Here is a 20,611-nt window from a genome sequence, read left to right on the forward strand (position 1 = left end):
CACTTTTTAATGAAGTATATATTTGTGTTATATCCTGAGATACGAATATATAACTAAGCATGCCGCTAGCAATCGAACATGCAATCTCCTGAACCGCAGTGAGTCACCTTATCCGTTTGGTCATGGGACCAATATGTACACCATATCTTCTAGTATCGGTTGAGCGTTAATATCAAAACAAAGGATTGATTATATTCAAAGGGACTAATAATTATTAATGTAAACTGAATATGCGATTTATAAGCTGTGATGGCCGAGTGGTTAAGGCGTTGGACTTGAAATCCAATGGGATCTTCCCGCGCAAGTTCGAACCCTGCTGGCAGCGTTTATTATTGTAGGTTTTACTTTTCCAACAACACAAGATATAATTTGGAAATGAATAATCGTATCATGTTTTTTTTAAAACTTAAGTCAAATGTACTCACTGTTTACCTGAGTGTCTTTAATTTACTAAAGCATCCCTCTTTCAAATGCAGTTATCGTTGTTAACGTCAAAAAGATGTATGGCAGATTAAAATATCGATCCCGGCAGGACTCGAACCTGCAATCTCCTGATCCGTAGTCAGGCGCCTTATCCATTGGGCCACGGGACAGCGTCGAGCACACTTGTTTTGCTCATTTAAAATTTTACTAAAGAGCCTGTTAAACTTCCGATTAAAACAAAACAAAAACAAAAACATAATACTAGGGTTGTACACCAAATCATTTGACTAACATAGTAAGTAAATCAAGAACATGACGTGTTTTAATGACGGAAACAACGGTTGAAAGAATGCATTATCTACAATCGATTGATTTAAATATACGATCCTGGCAGGACTCGAACCTGCAATCTTCTGATTCGAAGTCAGACGCCTGATCCATTAGGCCATAGGACCTTAAGAACAAAACAAGATACGCCCGTTTATAACCGTACCGTTATGACAAATAATTGCACTTAGTTTCATTATGTTACATGCTTAGCTCTAGCATTAAAAACATGTGTATACAAATAACTAATTAGATTTTTATATCTGGAGCCACGCACCTTATACAAAGATCATTGACGAAAGTCGCTATTCAAGTTCAATTATAAACTTAACGAATTAGCATCCCTCTTTCAAATGCAGTTATCGTTGTTAACGTCAAAAAGATGTATGACAGATTGATATATCGATCCCGGCAGGACTCGAACCTGCAATCTCCTGATCCGAAGTCAGGCGCCTTATCCATTGGGCCACGGGACCGTGTCGAACACTTTGGTTTGTGCTCATTTAAAATTTTACTAAATAGCCTGTTAAACTACCGAATAAAACAAAACAAAAACATAATACTATGATTGTACGCAAAATCATTTGACTAACATTGTGTAAATAAAGAACATGACATTTTTTTAATGACGGAAACAACGGTTGGAAAACAATACATTATCCACAATCAATTGATTAAAGCATACGATCCTGGGAGGACTCGAACCTGTAATCGTCTGATTCGAAGTCAGACGCCTTATCCATTAGGCCACTGAACCTGAAGAATAAAAAAACGATAGGCCCGTGTATTACCGTACCCTTATCCTGAGAAACTAATATATGACTAAGCATTCCGCTAGCAATCGAACATGCAATCTCCTGAACCGCAGTGAGTCACCTAATCAGTTTTACCATGGGACCAATGTGTACACCATATTTTCTAATATCGGTTGAGCGTGAATATATCAACACAAAGGATTGATTATATTCAAAGGGACTAATAATTGTTATCGTAAACTGAACATCGATGTATAAGTTGTGATGGCCGAGTGGTTAAGGCGTTGAACTTGAAATCCAAGGGGATCTTCCCGTGCAGGTTTGGACCCTGTTCGCAGCGTTTATTATTGTAGGTTTTACTTTTCATTAACAACAACACGAGATGTACGTTGGAAATAGCTAAGTATTTAAGTATCCTTCTTTCAAATGAGTTTGCAGTTATCGTTGTTGAAATTGCATTTCCGTCAAAAGATGTGCGATCGATTGAAAAATCGATCCAAGCAGGACTCGAACCTGCAATCTCTTGATCCGTAGTCAGGCGCCTTATCCATTGGGCCACTTGACCACTGTGGTGCCCATTTGTTTCGTTTTTATATAGGTAACGTTTGAACATGCAAATCATGTATGTACTTGAATAAAATTAGCTGGTGTGGCTATCCCGTTCACATTTGTTAATAAAGTATATATTTGTGTTATATCCTGAGATACGAATATATAACTAAGCATGCCGCTAGCAATCGAACATGCAATCTCCTGAACCGCAGTGAGTCACCTTATCCGTTTGGCCGTGGGACCAATGTGTACACCATATCTTCTAGTATCGGTTAAGCGTTAATATATCAACACAAAGGATTGATTATATTCAAAGGGACTAATAATTGTTATCGTAAACTGAATATGCGATTTATACGCTGTGATGGCCGAGTGGTTAAGGCGTTGGACTTGAAATCCAATGGGATCTTCCCGCGCAGGTTCAAACCCTGCTCGCAGCGTTTATTATTGTAGGTTTTACTTTTCAAACAACACAAGATATAATTTGGAAATGGATAATCGTATCATGTTTTTTTAAACTAAACTCAAACGTACTCACTGTTTACCTGAGTGTTTTTAATTTACTTAAGCATCCCTCTTTCAAATGCAGTTATCGTTGTTAACTCAAAAAGATGTATGGCAGATTAAATATCGATCCCGGCAGGACTCGAACCTGCAATCTCCTGATCCGTAGTCAGGCGCCTTATCCATTGGGCAAGTGTCGAGCACTCTTGTTTTTGCCCATTTAAAATTTTACTAAAGAGCCTGTTAAACTTCCGATTAAATCAAAACAAAAACAAAAACATAATACACCAAATCATTTGACTAACATAGTAAGTAAATAAAGAACATGACGTGTTTTAATGACGGAAACAACGGTTGGAAAAAATGCATTATCTACAATCGATTGCTTTATATATACGATCCTGGCAGGACTCGAACCTGCAATCTTCTGATTCGAAGTCAGACGCCTTATCCGTTAGGCCACAGGACCTTAAGAACCAAACAAGATACGCCCGTTTATTACCGTACCGTTATGACAAATAATTGCACTACGTTCCATTATGTTACATGCTTAGCTCTAGCATTAAAAACATGTGTATACAAATAACAAACTAGATTTTTATATTTGGAGCCACACACCTTATTGACGAAAGTCGCTAACAATTATTCAAGTTCAATTATAAACTTAACGAATTAGCATCCCTCTTTCAAATGCAGTTATCGTTGTTAACGTCAAAAAGATGTATGACACATTGATATGTCGATCCCGGCAGGACTCGAACCTGCAATCTCCTGATCCGTAGTCAGGCGCCTTATCCATTGGGCCACGGGACCGTTTCGAACACTTTGGCTTGTGCTCATTTAAAATTTTACTAAATAGACTGTTAAACTACCGAATAAAACAAAACAAAAACATAATACTATGATTGTACGCAAAATCATTTGACTAACATAGTACGTAAATAAAGAACATGACATTTTTTAATGACAGAAACAACGGTTGGAAAACAATACATTATCCACAATCGATTGATTTAAGCATACGATCCTGGTAGGACTCGAACCTGTTATCGTCTGATTCGAAGTCAGACGCCTTATCCATTAGGCCACTGAACCTGAAGAATAAAAAAAGAAAGGCCCGTGTATTACCGTACCCTTATCCTGAGAAACGAATATATAACTAAGCATTCCGCTAGCAATCGAACATGCAATCTCCTGAACCGCAGTGAGTCACCTTATCAGTTTTACCATGGGACCAATGTGTACACCATATTTTCTAGTATCGGTTGAGAGTGAATATATCAAAACAAAGGATTTATTATATTCAAAGGGACTAATAATTGTTATCGTAAACTGAACATCGATGTATAAGCTGTGATGGCCGAGTGGTTAAGGCGTTGGACTTGAAATCCAATGGGATCTTCCCGTGCAGGTTTAACCCTGTTCGTAACGTTTATTGATGTAGGTTTAACTTTTCATTAACACCAACACGAGATGTACGTTGGAAATAGCTTATCGTATCATGTTCATTTTAAAACTTGTCTCAAGTTTACTCTATGTTTACCTGAGTGTTTTTCATTTACTTAAGAATCCCTCTTTCAAATGCAGTTATCGTTGTTAACGTCAAAAAGATGTATGACAGATTGATATATCGATCCCGGCAGGACTCGAACCTACAATCTCCTGATCCGTAGTCAGGCCCCTTATCCATTGGGCCACGGGACCGTGTCGAACACTTTGGTTTGTTGTAATTTAAAATTTTACTAAATAGCCTGTTTAACTACCGAATAAAACAAAACAAAAACATAATACTATGATTGTACGCAAAATCATTTGACGAACATAGTACGTAAATAAAGAACATGACATTTTTTAATGACAGAAACAACGGTTGGAAAACAATACATTATCCACAATCGTTTGAATTAAGCATACGATCCTGGGAGGACTCGAACCTGCAATCGTCTGATTCGAAGTCAGACGCCTTATCCATTAGGCCACTGAACCTGAAGAATAAAAAAAGAAAGGCCCGTGTATTACCGTACCCTTATCATGAGAAACGAATATATAACTAAGCATGCCGCTAGCAATCGAACATGCAATCTCCTGAACCGCAGTGAGTCACCTTATCAGTTTTACCATGGGACCAATGTGTACACCATATTTTCTAGTATCGGTTAAGCGTGAATATATCAACACAAAGGATTGATTATATTCAAAGGGACTAATAATTGTTATCGTAAACTGAACATCGATGTATAAGCTGTGATGGCCGAGTGGTTAAGGCGTTGGACTTGAAATCCAATGGGATCTTCCCGTGCAGGTTTGAACCCTGTTCGCAGCGTTTATTGTTGTAGGTTTAACTTTTCATTAACAACAACACGAGATGTACGTTGGAAATAGCTTATCGTATCATGTTCATTTTAAAACTTGTCTCAAGTTTACTCACTGTTTACCTGAGTGTTTTTCATTTACTTAAGAATCCCTCTTTCAAATGCAGTTATCGTTGTTAACGTCAAAAAGATGTATGACAGATTGATATATTGATCCCGGCAGGACTCGAACCTACAATCTCCTGATCCGTAGTCAGGCCCCTTATCCATATCATTCCGCTTCCGGTCAATGGCGGTCAGGTGAAAATTTTTTGAGTGAAAATTTGTTCTAAATAAGCGGTTAACTAATCACATAATAATATAAAAGTTGGATATAATAGTCAGTGAGTGATGGCGAGTTTGCGCGACGAGGAATTACCACAAAGTTCAATGGATGAGTCGGACATACTAACTACAACGGAGTACGCAATACCTGTGCAGAATCGGTTTAAACAAATGAACAATGGCGGGCAAGGACTGAGTGAAAACGGTGGATTTCAAACTGTGCAACGTAGAACGAAACGTAAAAAAGTGAGTAGTAGCAATATGGATACGTTTGCAAACATGGACATAGATAGTAAATTAGTTTGCATGTTCGAAGAAATGAACGTGATAGAAGACACAATATCTGAATGTAGAAATGACATAATCAAGGTAAACAGCAATTATAAACTGATAGATGCACGAGTATATGCCCTTGAGCAAACTATGGATTGGCAAGTTGAAATGACCCGTTCTATGTGTTACCACTCAATAGACAGAGACGCGAGAGATATGCGAAACAATATTATAATATATGGACTCTCCGAGCGGCTACCATACAATGACAGGAACCTTGTTTTGAAATTCCTCGAAAATGAGCTAGAAATTGACACCAGCGATATGATGATCGATCGAGCACATCGATTAGGTAGAAAATTCCCAAACACAAATGACCAAAAGAGACCAATGATAGCGCGCTTCCGAGACTACATAGATACTGAAACCATACTTTCGAACGCATACAAGTTAAAACGCACCCACTTTGGACTAGACCGTCAATACCCAAAAGAAATTGCAAGAGCTCGAAAGGAGCTATATCAATCAAAAGAGGCCGAATATGCACGAATGTCAAATCAAAGAGTGAAAATTAAGTACCCTGCTGAATTGTTTATAAATGACAGATCTATAGAAAACAAATTCCCAGAGTGGTTTAATGTGCTAGGGGTTGACAGGCTGAAGAGGTGCCCTGATACTAAGCCGACCCAAAGCGCGAGGGTGTACTCCAATGAGACTGTTATTAACAGCAGCAGCGAGAGTGACAGTAATGATGGCAATGATCAGGAGGCTGCAGATGAGGATGTATTTCTGAAAACACAAGAAAAAAGCATACAGCCAATCGTGGGCAACGCCCACGAAAATGTAAACAAACCTAGAAGTAGGACAAATAGCGCGGACCGTATAGAGCAGAGTGAGTCAGTACGCGTACCTGTAAACGAAACTCACCAGAGCGTGTCTAGAAAAGCGTCTCTAATCAACAAATCACAAATCCCTACCAAGACGATCGAGAGCAGAAAAACCGATACATCAAATAGTGTGAAACATTTAAAAACAAAACGTGCTAAAATGGCACAATCACAACCGAACAAAATAACCAGCGACAGACAAACAGTGAACCAGCGCAGAGGTGTATCCCAAAACTTTGACACAATTAAAAATAGCACGGGGACATCGGGTTTAGAGCAGATCGACGTACCGGTCACGAAATAGGACAGTAACGGAGAGAGCACGGGAATTAAAATGTGTTTATTGAATGTGCAGGGACTTATCGGGAAACGTTATAACAAATTATTATCAGGTGAAATGAAAACAGTTTTTGCCGAAAACGAAATACTATTATTTACAGAAACATGGTCTAATTCTTTGTATAAATATGATGTCGAGGGTTTTCATTATTATATGCTAAGTAGAACTGTACATCTTAAAGGGACAAAACGGGCTAGTGGTGGAATAATGATTTATATTGCCGATCGTTTGAAAAACAGTATTAATTTCTTGAAAAGTAGAGATGATTGTATTATGTGGATAAAACTTAAAGGTTATTTGTTTGAAAACGGGATTGATGTTTTACTTTGTTTGGCGTATAATGTGCCACATGGAAGCAGTAGGGAAATGTTTATTAACGAAAGTTTATTTGATCAAGTTTTAAACGATATGATACAGTTCGAACATACTTATAATAATAACTGCAGATTTATAGTTTGTGGAGATTTTAATTCAAGAATTGGCGTTAAAGCCGATTATGTTGAAAATAATGATTTACAACGATTTAATGTATTACCAGACGATTATATCGCAGATAGTTTTTTACCAAGATTAAGTCAAGATAAAGTTGTAAATGAGCACGGTAATTGTTTACTTGAGTTTTGTAAAATGACTGGGTTAAAAGTGTTGAATGGAAGAGTAGGTGTAGATAGTAGGATTGGAAAATTTACTTGTATAACCATTAACGGGTCTAGTGTTATCGATCTTGTTATGTGTTCGCCTGTTTTATTTAAATGTGTTGATAAGTTTGAGGTTTTTGATCCTAATTTAATATCGGACCACTGTGTAGTACAGTTTTTTATAAATACCTACACAAATGAAGATACATCTGATGATGTTGATAAAACTGCTTTGTTACAAAATGAATGTGATAATGCAAAATACATTTATAAATGGGATACAACTAAAACCGATCTTTATGTACAGTCACTCCAAAATGATAGTATTATACAGTCTTTAAACAAGGTATGCAATGATATTAATACCACTAACTGTTTCTCATCTCTAGACCAAAGTTTAGAACATTTTTGTTCCATTATTGATGAAGTGTGTTCACCATTATTTAAGAAAACTATAAAAACTGGCAAAAATGAAAAATATCAACATGTTCAAAATAACAAATGGTTTAATGACAAGTGTCAATCAGCAAAATCAGAGTTTTATAAATTATTGAACATATATAGGAATGACAAGTCTAACGAAAATAGAATAAGTATGACCAGTGCACGTAGTTTATACAAATGCCTTGCTAGAAAAAATAAATATCAATATGATACTGAGCAGACAAAAATACTAGAACAAAATAGATATTTAGATGCAAAGAGATATTGGAGTATGTTAAAAGGATCAGTTAAGCCAATTAAATCAAGCAAATTGCATACAGATGACTTTGTAAGATATTTTAAATCAATAAATGATCCAGATTCACACTTTTATCAACCAGACGAAGACATCGTTTATTTTAATGAGCGTTATTTGAATGACGAATTACATGTAATGTTTGAAAAGTTAAATATGGAGATTACACATGAAGAAATTAAAAAAGCATGCATTTGTTTAAAAACTGGTAAGTCGGCAGGTCCGGATTATGTACTAAATGAGTTTTTAAAACATGGTGTTTCCGAAACTCACTTTTTGGAGGTTTTGTTTGTACTTTTTAATAAAATGTTTAACTTGAGTTATTTTCCAGAGGCATGGAGCGAAGGGTTAATTGTCCCTTTACATAAGAAAGGCGATTTAGACGATACGGCCAATTACAGAGAAATTACATTGTTAAGCACAATAGGAAAATTATTTAGTAAAATTATTAACAATCGATTAAGTGTTTGGGGGGACAAATATAATGTTTACATAGAAGCCCAAGCCGGATTTCGGAAAGGTATGGGAACAGTTGATAATATATTCGTCTTGCAAGGTATAATAACTCATATTTTAAACCAAAAGAAGAAACTGTATACGGCATTCATTGATTTTACAAAGGCATTTGATTTTGTTGTGAGAGATATTATATGGTACAAACTAATAAAACTAGGCATAAGAGGTAAAATTTTGAATATAGTCAGATCAATGTATAATGTTGTTAAATCAAAAATAAAATATAATAACGAAATTAGTCATGAATCGTTTACATGCTTTTTAGGGGTAAGGCAAGGGGAATCATTATCGCCTTTTTTATTTTCAATGTATCTTAACGACATCGAGGAACACTTTATGCTAAACAAATTTGAAGGTGTTGACCTAGGTATGTTAAAATTGTTTTTATTGTTGTATGCTGACGACATTGTTCTCTTTGCGGAATCAGAAGTTGGTTTACAAAATGGATTAGATTTGTTAGATGAGTATTGTGCGAAATGGAAACTCTGTGTAAATATCAATAAAACAAAGATAATGATTTTTAAAAAAGGGGGACAAAATAGAAAACATTTGAAGTTTACATATCATGGAAATGAGCTAGAAATTGTTAATAAATTTACATATCTTGGAGTAATATTCACAACGGGGGGATCTTTCTCAGCAACATATGATGCGCTTTCGGGGCAGGCCCTAAAAGCACTTTTTAAGTTAAAATCAAATTTGGTGAAATTTACAAATATCTCAGTTAGCCATAGTCTTGAATTATTCGATAAACTTATCGAACCAATTTTAAATTATGGCTGTGAAGTTTGGGGATTAAACAATAGCATCCAAATCGAAAGAATACATCTACGTTATTGTAAACAGGTGCTGGGTGTCCGAACTCAAACACAGAATAATTTCATTAACGGGGAACTTGGGCGTTACCCTCTTATAAATAAACGGATTGTTTGTGTTTTAAAATACTGGATAAAAATATTACAATCTGATGATGTTAAATATATTAAAATTGTTTATAATATGCAAGTACATGATCTCGAAATGTATCCCGAAAACAATTCTTGGGTAAAATCTGTTAAACATCTATTAAATACACTAGGTTTTGGTGATGCATGGTTTTTTCAGGGAGTTGGAGACGTTAATTGTTTTATATCCATTGTTAAACAACGCACATCTGATATATACGTTCAGAATTGGATAACCGAGTTACAACAAACGACAAGGGGTAAAAATTAGATTTCAGCCTTATCTCAATGTTGTAAATATTTCAAAATTAAGATTCGAATTTACGCGTTTACGAGTATCTGCTCACAGACTTGAAGTCGAAGCAGGGCGATGGCACAAGCCTGAAAAGACACCGTATGAAAACAGAAAATGTAAACACTGTAACGTTCTTGAAGATGAGTTCCATTTCTTACTCGAATGTCCAGTTTTTAATAGTCTTAGAAAACAATATATACGTAGATATTATTGGAATCGCACAAATATGATAAAATTTATCGAACTTTTACAAACTGACAACGCTAAAACAATTAAAAATCTTGCAACATTTATTTTTAACGCAGCTAAATTGAGAACTGAATTATATTATCAATAGCTTCTCTCCACATATTACTGTCTATGTGTTGTCAATCAATAAAAAATATATGTTTTCACATTGTTAGAACATTCAAGTTTATTTTGAATACGATAAGACTATACAATATGCATATTATATAATTACCTTAATATATAAATGTTCAAAATATTTGTTTATTTTGAATATGAATGTCTTTAGAGTTGCCAATTCTTTCGTTACAAATTGTTAACTTATATTGCCTAAAATAGTATATATATATAAATATATACCTGTATGTCATTGACCACGGTTTACTACATTGTGTATTATATGTTTGTGTACTCATGGGCTTAAAGCCTAATGTATTCTGAAATAAAACCAAACCATATCCATTGGGCCACGGGACCGTGTCGAACACTTTGGTTTGTTCTTATTTAAAATTTTACTAAATAGCCTGTTTAACTACCGAATAAAACAAAACAAAAACATAATACTATGATTGTACGCAAAATCATTTGACTAACATAGTACGTAAATAAAGAACATGACATTTTTTTAATGACAGAAACAACGGTTGGAAAACAATACATTATCCACAATCGTTTGATTTAAGCATACGATCCTGGGAGGACTCGAACCTGTAATCGTCTGATTCGAAGTCAGATGCCTTATCCATTAGGCCACTGAACCTGAAGAATAAAAAAAGAAAGGCCGTGTATTACCGTACCCTTATCCTGAGAAACGAATATATAACTAAGCATTCCGCTAGCAATCGACCATGCAATCTCCTGAACCGCAGTGAGTCACCTTATCAGTTTTACCATGGGACCAATGTGTACACCATATTTTCTAGTATCGGTTGAGCGTGAATATATCAACACAAAGGATTGATTATATTCAAAAGGACTAATAATTGTTATCGTAAACTGAACATCGATGTATAAGCTGTGATGGCCGAGTGGTTAAGGCGTTGGACTTGAAATCCAATGGGATCTTCCCGTGCAGGTTTGAACCCTGTTCGCAGCGTTTATTATTGTAGGTTTTACTTCTTTTCATTAACACCAACACGAGATGTACGTTGGAAATAGCTAATCGTATCATGTTCATTTTAAAACTTGTCTCAAGTTTACTCACTGTTTACCTGAGTGTTTTTCATTTACTTAAGAATCCCTCTTTCAAATGCAGTTATCGTTGTTAACGACAAAAAGATGTATTTCAGATTAAAATATCGATCCCGGCAGGACTCGAACCTGCAATCTCCTGATCCGTATTCAGGCGCCTTATCCATTGGGCCACGGGACCGTGTTGACCACACTTGTTTTTGCTCATTTAAATTTTACTACAGAGCCTGTTAAATTTCCGATTAAATCAAAACAAAAACATAATACTAGGATTGTACACCAAATCATATGACTAACATAGTAAGTAAATAAAGAACATGACTTGTTTTAATGACGGAAACAACGGTTGGAAAAAATGCATTATCTACAATCGATTGATTTATATATACGATCCTGGCAGGACTCGAACCTGCAATCTTCTGATTCGAAGTCAGACGCCTTATCCATTAGGCCACAGGACCTTAAGAACCAAACAAGATACGCCCGTTTATTACCGTACCGTTATGACAAATAATTGCACTACGTTTCATTATGTTACATGCTTAGTTTTAGCATTAAAACATGTGTATACAAATTGCAAATTAGATTTGTATATCTGGAGCCACGCACCTTATCCAAAGATCATTGACGAAAGTCGCTTACAATTATTCATGTTCAATTTAAAACCTAACGAAAGTTCCATATCGTTTACCTGAATGTTTCTAAATAATTTAAGTATCCTTTTTTCAAACGAGTCTGCAGTTATCGTTGTTGAAATTGCATTTCCGTCAAAAGATGTGCGATCGATTGAAAAATCGATCCCGGCAGGACTCGAACCTGCAATCTCCTGATCCGTAGTCAGGCGCCTTATCCATTGGGCCACTTGACCATTGTGGTGCCCATTTGTTTCGTTTTAATATAGGTAACGTTTGAACATGCAAAGCATGTATGTACTTGAATAAAATTAGCTGGTGTGGCTATCCCGTTCACATTTGTTTATAAAGTATATATTTGTGTTATATCCTGAGATACGAATATATAACTAAGCATGCCGCTAGCAATCGAACATGCAATCTCCTGAACCGCAGTGAGTCATCTAATCCGTTTGGCCATGGGACCAATGTGTACACCATATCTTCTAGTATCGGTTGAGCGTCAATATCAAAACAAAGGATTGATTATATTCAAAGGGACTAATAATTGTTAATGTAAACTGAATATGCAATTTAGAAGCTGTGATGGCCGAGTGGTTAAGGCGTTGGACTTGAAATCCAATGGGATCTTCCCGCGCAGGTTCGAACCCTGCTCGCAGCGTTTATTATTGTAGGTTTTACTTTTCAAACAACACAAGATGTAATTTGGAAATGGATAATCGAATCATGATTTTTAAACTTAACTCAAATGTACTCACTGTTTACCTGAGTGTTTTTAATTTACTTAAGCATCCCTCTTTCAAATGCAGTTATCGTTGTTAACGTCAAAAAGATGTATGGCAGATTAAAATATCGATCCCGGCAGGACTCGAACCTGCAATCTCCTGATCCTTAGTCAGGCGCCTTATCCATTGGGACACGGGACAGTGTCGAGCACACTTGTTTTTGCTCATTTAAAATTTTACTACAGAGCCTGTTAAACTTCCGATTTAAACAAAACAAAAACATAATACTAGGATTGTACACCAAATCATATGACTAACATAGTAAGTAAATAAAGAACATGACTTGTTTTAATGACGGAAACAACGGTTGGAAAAAAATGCATTATCTACAATCGATTGATTTAAATATACGATCCTGGCAGGACTCGAACCTGCAATCTTCTGATTCGAAGTCAGACGCCCTATCCATTAGGCCTCAGGACCTGAAGAAAAAAACAAGATACGCCCGTTTATTACCGTACCGTTATGACAAATAATTGCACTACGTTTCATTATGTTACATGCTTAGTTTTAGCATTAAAAACATGTGTATACAAATAGCAAATTAGATTTTTATATCTGGAGCCACGCACCTTATCCAAAGATCATTGACGAAAGTCGCTTACAATTATTCATGTTCAATTTAAAACCTAACGAAAGTTCCATACCGTTTACCTGAATGTTTCTAAATAATTTAAGTATCCTTTTTTCGAACGAGTCTGCAGTTATCGTTGTTGAAATTGCATTTCCGTCAAAAGATGTGCGATCGATTGAAAATCGATCCCGGCAGGACTCGAACCTGCAATCTCCTGATCCGTAGTCAGGCGCCTTATCCATTGGGCCACTTGACCATTGTGGTGCCCATTTGTTTCGTTTTAATATAGGTAACGTTTGAACATGCAAAGCATGTATGTACTTGAATAAAATTAGCTGGTGTGGCTATCCCGTTCACATTTGTTTATAAAGTATATATTTGTGTTATATCCTGAGATACGAATATATAACTAAGCATGCCGCTAGCAATCGAACATGCAATCTCCTGAACCGCAGTGAGTCATCTAATCCGTTTGGCCATGGGACCAATGTGTACACCATATCTTCTAGTATCGGTTGAGCGTTAATATCAAAACAAAGGATTGATTATATTCAAAGGGACTAATAATTGTTAATGTAAACTGAATATGCAATTTATAAGCTGTGATGGCCGATCGGTTAAGGCGTTGGACTTGAAATCCAATGGGATCTTCACGCGCAGGTTCGAACCCTGCTCGCAGCGTTTATTATTGTAGGTTTTACTTTTCAAACAACACAAGATGAAATTTGGAAATGGATAATCGAATCATGTTTTTTAAACTTAACTCAAATGTACTCATTGTTTACCTGAGTGTTTTTAATTTACTTAAGCATCCCTCTTTCAAATGCAGTTATCGTTGTTAACGTCAAAAAGATGTATGGCAGATTAAAATATCGAGCCCGGCAGGACTCGAACCTGCAATCTCCTGATCCGTAGTCAGGCGCCTTATCCATTGGGACACGGGACAGTGTCGAGCACACTTGTTTTTGCTCATTTAAATTTTACTAAAGAGCCTGTTAAACTTCCGATTTAAACAAAACAAAAACATAATACTAGGATTGTACACCAAATCATATGACTAACATAGTAAGTAAATAAAGAACATATCTTGTTTTAATGACGGAAACAACGGTTGGAAAAAATGCATTATCTACAATCGATTGATTTAAATATACGATCCTGGCAGGACTAGAACCTGCAATCTTCTGATTCGAAGTCAGACGCCTTATCCATTAGGCCACAGGACCTTAAGAACCAAACAAGATACGCCCGTTTATTACCGTACCGTTATGACAAATAATTGCACTACGTTTCATTATGTTACATGCTTAGCTTTAGCATTAAAAACATGTGTATACAAATAGCAAATTAGATTTTTATATCTGGAGCCACGCATCTTATCCAAAGATCATTGACGAAAGTCGCTAACAATTATTCAAGTTCAATTATAAACTTAACGAATTAGTATCCCTCTTTCAAATGCAGTTATCGTTGTTAACGTCAAAAAGATGTATGGCAGGTTATAGTAACATACATACATATTAAAACCAATCGGATTAGGTCATTTTTGTAGGTGGTAAAATATTGATTCAATATTAACAATATATGCATTAACATGTGTCAATGTTAATTAAAAAATTTCGCTAAATAGCATGTTTTACTTCTGAATAAAAGAAAATAACAACTCAGTACTAATATTTTACTCAAAATAGCGCTTAAATAAAGGACGTGAAATTAACGTTAATGAAGGTAATCCTTTTGTAAAAAAGATTCATTTTCTACAATTAAATGTAGTTCAACATGCGATCCCTAAATGACTGAAAATTGCGATCTCCTGATCCGCATTTAAGACAACTGATTCATTATGTCACGGACCTGAACTTGACGAAGAAAGATCTGTTTATTACAACATTATTTTAATTTAACATTAGATAATTGCGTATGTTTCCTTTTGTAATTTGTTCTATTTCAATTTGAACATTAAATGCATGTGCTGACTTTAATAAAAATATAAATTAAATACTAGTATAATTTTACGAAAACTTCTGGATAAGTTAAAGGGTTCCTTTATATCACGAGAGTACGAACATATATTATACGATACCACCAAGACTCGAATCTACAATTTTCGGAAGCGCAGTCTAGCACTTATCATATTAGGTAACGGCTATTATATGTATTCAATATCGTCACATATCGAGTGACAATCTCCACGCAGAGTTGTCGTTCCTTGCTCTCACATACACCTCTGCGAAAGGCTCAGCATTTCCCAGAAACTGGGTAAAACCGAACAAACGCATTCAAAGTATCTTTGATTTGGATTTTTTAGGATCAGAGGGTTAAAAAATGAATGAAATAGGAATTTTAAATGTACGATACATCGTGTAAAAACTTGCGAGTTTTAATGCAACTCTTTGGAACTATTTTATTGCCCATCTACGCAGATGGAATTCCACGCACCTCACAAATATAAACAATTGAACATAATTTTTATTGAGTGAAGTTAGACATTGCTTCGACGTATGTATGTATGTATGTAGGTTTGTTAACATCAAGAAAACCATATCAATTTTGTAATAATGAATTACGACTGATATAAGATATGGTATTAGATGGTTTTCTTCAATGCAGTGAATGTAATGTAACCGTCGTGCAAGAGATTGTTTAGTATACTGTTTCCTCCACGATGAACGTTTGGAATGATGATGACATGAATGAGACGCTTTCATAAAAATAGTCCGTTTTGAGCCCATCACAGAGGTGAATGTAATGTAACCGTCGTGCAAGAGATTGATCGAGTGAGCGTAAGTATACCAAAACCTTGTCTAAATTATAATCACACAGGCTGATACATGTTTACGTGAACTGAACATGTGATTTAGGTGATGTATAATAACAAGATTGTTCATGCAGGTTCTACATGGCTGTACTCTCTAAATAAATCGAAGCGTAGATTTAAGATATGTTTTTGCGGTTTCAACACTTGTTGTGGTCTTTTAAATAATTATTTTTTATGAGTTAGGTAGGTCTTTGGCATGCTCTAATAAATCCTTGTCATGTTTTAGATTAGAGACTGCATGATGAAAACACTGTTTGGTGGATTACCTCTCTAAGGGAAATAAGCCGGTAAAAAAGTGAAGAAAAAAACAGTCCATTTGATACTTAAGTTCTTTCTTGCTTTTTTTACATGAGGTATCATTTTATTGTTAAAATTTATTCACTTAAGAATGCTTTTTAGCAATGGTATGTTTATGGGGACGTTTTGGGGCAATATGTTGCATTTATTTTCGCTTAATTATGTCGCTTTTATATTTTGTATTTTGTGAATTTATGTCAAGAAGATAAAAGGTAGATTAAAATATCGATGGCCGAGTGCTTAAGGCGTTGGACTTGAAATCCAATGGGATCTTACCGCGCAGGTTCGAACCCTGCTCGCACAGTTTATTACTGTATGTTTTACTTTTCATTAAAGGGGCCTTTTTCACGTTTAAGTGAATTGACAAAATTATTTTAAAAAAATGTTCTAGATTGGCAAATTTGCGAAATAATTATGATACTTGTAAGGACACAGTAATACTGAACATATTGCGTGCTCTAAACTATGCATTATATGCATCTTTTGACGATTTAAAAACCTGAAAATTACAAAGCGTTGCAACTCGAAACGACTGATTAATTTGGAGAGTTCTATTGTTGTCGTTATATTTAGCGATGCTATTAGGATTGCTTATATAAAGCATAATATACATCACGCATTGTATGAGCACGGATGGCCGAGTGTTATAAGCGATAGACTTTTACTCCAGGGGTCAGTGGTTCGAGCCCAGTTGAGGATTACTTTTTTCTTACTTTAATTGAATTCTTGATTTTAATGCAGCTTTTTTAGACCCATTGTTCACATTTATCAATATAAAGCATTTAATGACAAACTTCAATACATGCCAAAATCTGTGCAAAAGCCCCTTTAGCAACAACACAAGTTGTACTTTGGAAATGGCTAATCGTATTATGTTAATTGTAAAACTTAACACAAATTGCCCACTGTTTATCTGAGTGTTTTTTATTAGATTAAGTATCCCTCTTTTCAAATTCAGGAAGCGTTGTTGACATTGCATTAACGTCAAAAAGATGTATGGCAGATTGAAATATCGATCCCGGCAGGACTCGAACCTGCAATCTCCTGATCCGTAGTCAGGCGCCTTATCCATTGGGCCACGGGACCGTGTCGAGCACACTCGTTTGTGCTCATTTAAAATTTTACTAAAGAGCCTGTTAAACTTCCGATGAAATCAAAACAAAAACATAATACTATGATTGTACGCCAAATCATTTGACTAACATAGTAAGTAAATAAAAACCATAACGTGTTTTAATGACGGACACAACGGTTGGAAAATATACATTATCTACAATCGATTGATTTAACATACGATCCTGGCAGGACTCGAACCTACAATCTTCTGATTCGAAGTCAGACGCCGTATCCATTAGGCCACAGGACCTGAAACAAAACAAGATACGCACGTTTATTGCCGTACCGTTATGACAGTCAATAATTGCACTACGTTTCATTATGTTACATGCTTAGCTTTAGTATTAAAAACATGTGTATACAAACAGCGAATTAGATCTCTATATCTGGAGCCACGCACCTTATCCAAAGGTCATTGACGAAAGTCGCTAACAATTATTCATGTTCAATTTAAAACCTAACGAAAGTTCCATAATGTTTACCTGCGTGTTTCTAAATAATTTAAGTATCCCTCTGTCAAATGAGTCTCCAGTTATCGTTGTTTAAATTGCATTTACGTCAAAAGATGTACGATATATTAAAAAATCGATCCCGGCAGGACTCGAACCTGCAATCTCCTGATCCGTAGTCAGGCGCCTTATCCATTGGGCCACTTGACCATTGTGGTGCCCATTTGTTTCGTTTTAATAAAGGTAACGTTTGAACATGCAAAGCATCTATAGATGTAAATGTAAATGTGTTTTATTTGATTAAACGCTTTATCTATTCACAAGTGCATATTCAGTGGCGTTTTAAAACACATTGAAAAATATCATAAACACGTACGGAGCATAAAATAACAATCAATACATATAACACAAAATTTTGAAGTTAATTCTGTATTTAATCGGTAGCCAGTGCAAGTTTGTTAATGAAGTATACATTTGTGTTATATCCTGAGATACGAATATATAAATAAGCATTCCGCTAGCAATCGAACATGCAATCACCTGAACCGCAATGAGTCACCTTATCCGTTTGGACATGCGACCAATTTATACACCATATCTTCTAGTATCGGTTGAGCGTGAATATATCAAAACAAAGGACTGATTACATTCAAAGAGACTAATAATTGTTAACGTAAACTGAACATGCGATTCATAAGCTGTGATGGCCGAGTGGTTAATGCATAGTAAGTAAATAAAAAATACGACGTGTTTTAATGACGGACACAACGGTTGGAAAATATACATTATCTACAATCGATTGATTTAAAAATACGATCCTGGTAGGACTCGAACCAGCAATCATCTGATTCGAAGTCAGACGCCTTATCCATTAGGCCACAGGACCTGAAAACCAAAACAAGATACGCCCGTTTATTACCGTACCGTTATGACAGACAATAATTGCACTACGTTTCATTATGTTACATGTTAACAATTCATGGATAGCGTTTAAAGATATTTTCATGTCAGTTTTGAAATCAGTTGCACCTGTTAAAGAAGTTGGACTTAAACAAAGGACTGAACCTTGGATGTCAGATTTTACATATGATAAAAGACAAGTTAATACTGCAAAATAAACGTATTTTTCTGATCAAATTGCTGAAAACAGGGATAAGCCCAAAAGTCTATGGCAGCAACTGAAACAACTTGGCTATAAATCTGGTAAAGCTGAAAATGATGATATTGTTTTAAATATTGAAGGTGAAAACTGCCACAGTCTTAAAAAGGTAGCCTCTCATTTAAACAAATTCTTTACTACAGTTGCATCAAAGCTTGTTGAAAAGTTACCTAACCCTACTCAATTGTTTGATTAAGACTCTCATGCTTTGTTAGATTTTTACAGAAATAGAAATGCTAGTAATAGAAAATTTGCCTTAAAACATGTTTCTGAGTCTTTTATTTTTAAAGAACTTAAAAACTTTAAAACTTCTAAAAGCACTGGTCTAGATAAAATTCCTGCCAGATTGTTAAAGGATTCTGCTAGTTTTATGAAAATACCTGTTACTTTTATTGTAAATATGTCTATTTCTGAAAACTATGTACCTTATAATATGAAGGAAGCAAGAGTGAAACCTTTGTATAAGAACAATAGCAATCTTGATGTTGGAAATTATAGACCAGATAGCATTTTAAGCATTGTCTTAAAATTTTTGGAAAAAGCCATTTATACACAGCTTGAGAAATATTTAGTATATAATAATTTATTATATGAATTACAGTCAGGTTTTAGAAATTCATATTCTACAGATACATGCCTTGTTCATTTAATGGACCACATTAGAAATAATAATGCTAAAGGACTTTATACAGGAATGGTTATGTTAGACCTACAGAAAGCGTTCGATACAGTAGACCACAACATTTTATGTGTCATATTAAAGATAATGGGTATTGACAATACAGATTGGTTCATGTCGTATTTATCCGGGAGAAAGCAAACTGTATGTGTAAACAATGTATTTTCTGAATTCGAACCTGTTACTTGTGGTGTACTCCAAGGTAGTATTCTTGGACCTCTTCTATTTTTATGTTATGGGAATGATATGATTATTAGTATTGACCCTGATTGTAAATTGATCTTATATGCTGATGATAGTGCTATCTTGTATGCTCATAAAGACCCAAATGTTATCTCTGAAACATCAAGCAGTGTCATGGATTCTTGTTCACACTGGTTAGTAGACAATAAATTATCCCTACATTTAGGGACGACTGAATGTATTGTATATGGAACAAAGAGAAAGTTAAAACAACTGTAAGATTTTAAAATTGAATGTAAGGGGCATACAATTAAACCCACGACTGCTGTAAAATATCTGGGTGTTAGTATTGATAACACATTATCTGGTGAAAACATTGTAAACAACATTGTTAGTAAAGTAAACTCTCGTCTTAAATTTATGTATAGAAATGCAAAGTCTTTAGATACAAAGACTAGAAAATACTCATGTTCTGCCTTGATACAGTGTCACATCGATTATGCTTGTTCCTCTTGGTATCCAAGTTTAAATAAATGTCTAAAAGACAAATTACGGATATGTCAAAATAAAATTGTTAGATTTATTTATGGAATGGGACCTAGAAATAGTATTAATCATTGTAACCTGTCAGATATGCCATTGCTAAATATTGAAAATAGAAATAAGCAATT

The 20,611-nt window shown here is 35.2% G+C and overlaps 2 protein-coding genes and 23 non-coding genes across 32 annotated transcripts in view; 9 read left to right on the forward strand and 16 right to left on the reverse strand.

Moving 5' to 3' along the window:
* LOC127841495 (probable basic-leucine zipper transcription factor S) overlaps positions 1-20,611 on the forward strand; it is a 156,880-nt gene that overhangs the window by 100,836 nt on the left and 35,433 nt on the right. The window lies entirely within an intron of this gene.
* LOC127841494 (GRIP and coiled-coil domain-containing protein-like) overlaps positions 1-20,611 on the forward strand; it is a 104,092-nt gene that overhangs the window by 48,263 nt on the left and 35,218 nt on the right. The gene's annotated exons all lie outside the window — the stretch shown is intronic.
* Trnas-uga (transfer RNA serine (anticodon UGA)) lies at positions 244-325 on the forward strand. The gene has a single exon. It is a non-coding gene; the product is annotated as a tRNA-Ser (tRNA).
* Trnar-acg (transfer RNA arginine (anticodon ACG)) lies at positions 521-593 on the reverse strand. The gene has a single exon. It is a non-coding gene; the product is annotated as a tRNA-Arg (tRNA).
* Trnar-ucg (transfer RNA arginine (anticodon UCG)) lies at positions 806-878 on the reverse strand. Its single transcript has one exon. It is a non-coding gene; the product is annotated as a tRNA-Arg (tRNA).
* On the reverse strand, positions 1,154-1,226 carry Trnar-ucg (transfer RNA arginine (anticodon UCG)). The gene has a single exon. It is a non-coding gene; the product is annotated as a tRNA-Arg (tRNA).
* Trnas-uga (transfer RNA serine (anticodon UGA)) lies at positions 2,416-2,497 on the forward strand. Its single transcript has one exon. It is a non-coding gene; the product is annotated as a tRNA-Ser (tRNA).
* On the reverse strand, positions 2,958-3,030 carry Trnar-ucg (transfer RNA arginine (anticodon UCG)). Its single transcript has one exon. It is a non-coding gene; the product is annotated as a tRNA-Arg (tRNA).
* On the reverse strand, positions 3,302-3,374 carry Trnar-acg (transfer RNA arginine (anticodon ACG)). The gene has a single exon. It is a non-coding gene; the product is annotated as a tRNA-Arg (tRNA).
* Trnar-acg (transfer RNA arginine (anticodon ACG)) lies at positions 4,193-4,265 on the reverse strand. The gene has a single exon. It is a non-coding gene; the product is annotated as a tRNA-Arg (tRNA).
* Positions 4,803-4,884, forward strand: Trnas-uga (transfer RNA serine (anticodon UGA)). Its single transcript has one exon. It is a non-coding gene; the product is annotated as a tRNA-Ser (tRNA).
* Trnas-uga (transfer RNA serine (anticodon UGA)) lies at positions 11,072-11,153 on the forward strand. The gene has a single exon. It is a non-coding gene; the product is annotated as a tRNA-Ser (tRNA).
* On the reverse strand, positions 11,357-11,429 carry Trnar-acg (transfer RNA arginine (anticodon ACG)). Its single transcript has one exon. It is a non-coding gene; the product is annotated as a tRNA-Arg (tRNA).
* Trnar-ucg (transfer RNA arginine (anticodon UCG)) lies at positions 11,637-11,709 on the reverse strand. The gene has a single exon. It is a non-coding gene; the product is annotated as a tRNA-Arg (tRNA).
* Positions 12,044-12,116, reverse strand: Trnar-acg (transfer RNA arginine (anticodon ACG)). Its single transcript has one exon. It is a non-coding gene; the product is annotated as a tRNA-Arg (tRNA).
* On the forward strand, positions 12,460-12,541 carry Trnas-uga (transfer RNA serine (anticodon UGA)). Its single transcript has one exon. It is a non-coding gene; the product is annotated as a tRNA-Ser (tRNA).
* Trnar-ucg (transfer RNA arginine (anticodon UCG)) lies at positions 13,016-13,088 on the reverse strand. Its single transcript has one exon. It is a non-coding gene; the product is annotated as a tRNA-Arg (tRNA).
* Positions 13,423-13,495, reverse strand: Trnar-acg (transfer RNA arginine (anticodon ACG)). The gene has a single exon. It is a non-coding gene; the product is annotated as a tRNA-Arg (tRNA).
* Positions 13,839-13,920, forward strand: Trnas-uga (transfer RNA serine (anticodon UGA)). The gene has a single exon. It is a non-coding gene; the product is annotated as a tRNA-Ser (tRNA).
* Positions 14,393-14,465, reverse strand: Trnar-ucg (transfer RNA arginine (anticodon UCG)). Its single transcript has one exon. It is a non-coding gene; the product is annotated as a tRNA-Arg (tRNA).
* Positions 16,580-16,658, forward strand: Trnas-uga (transfer RNA serine (anticodon UGA)). Its single transcript has one exon. It is a non-coding gene; the product is annotated as a tRNA-Ser (tRNA).
* Trnar-acg (transfer RNA arginine (anticodon ACG)) lies at positions 17,368-17,440 on the reverse strand. The gene has a single exon. It is a non-coding gene; the product is annotated as a tRNA-Arg (tRNA).
* On the reverse strand, positions 17,648-17,720 carry Trnar-ucg (transfer RNA arginine (anticodon UCG)). The gene has a single exon. It is a non-coding gene; the product is annotated as a tRNA-Arg (tRNA).
* On the reverse strand, positions 18,057-18,129 carry Trnar-acg (transfer RNA arginine (anticodon ACG)). Its single transcript has one exon. It is a non-coding gene; the product is annotated as a tRNA-Arg (tRNA).
* Positions 18,733-18,805, reverse strand: Trnar-ucg (transfer RNA arginine (anticodon UCG)). The gene has a single exon. It is a non-coding gene; the product is annotated as a tRNA-Arg (tRNA).

This window comes from Dreissena polymorpha, chromosome 8, assembly GCF_020536995.1.
Source record: "Dreissena polymorpha isolate Duluth1 chromosome 8, UMN_Dpol_1.0, whole genome shotgun sequence".
In the NCBI taxonomy this organism is placed as follows: domain Eukaryota; kingdom Metazoa; phylum Mollusca; class Bivalvia; order Myida; family Dreissenidae; genus Dreissena; species Dreissena polymorpha.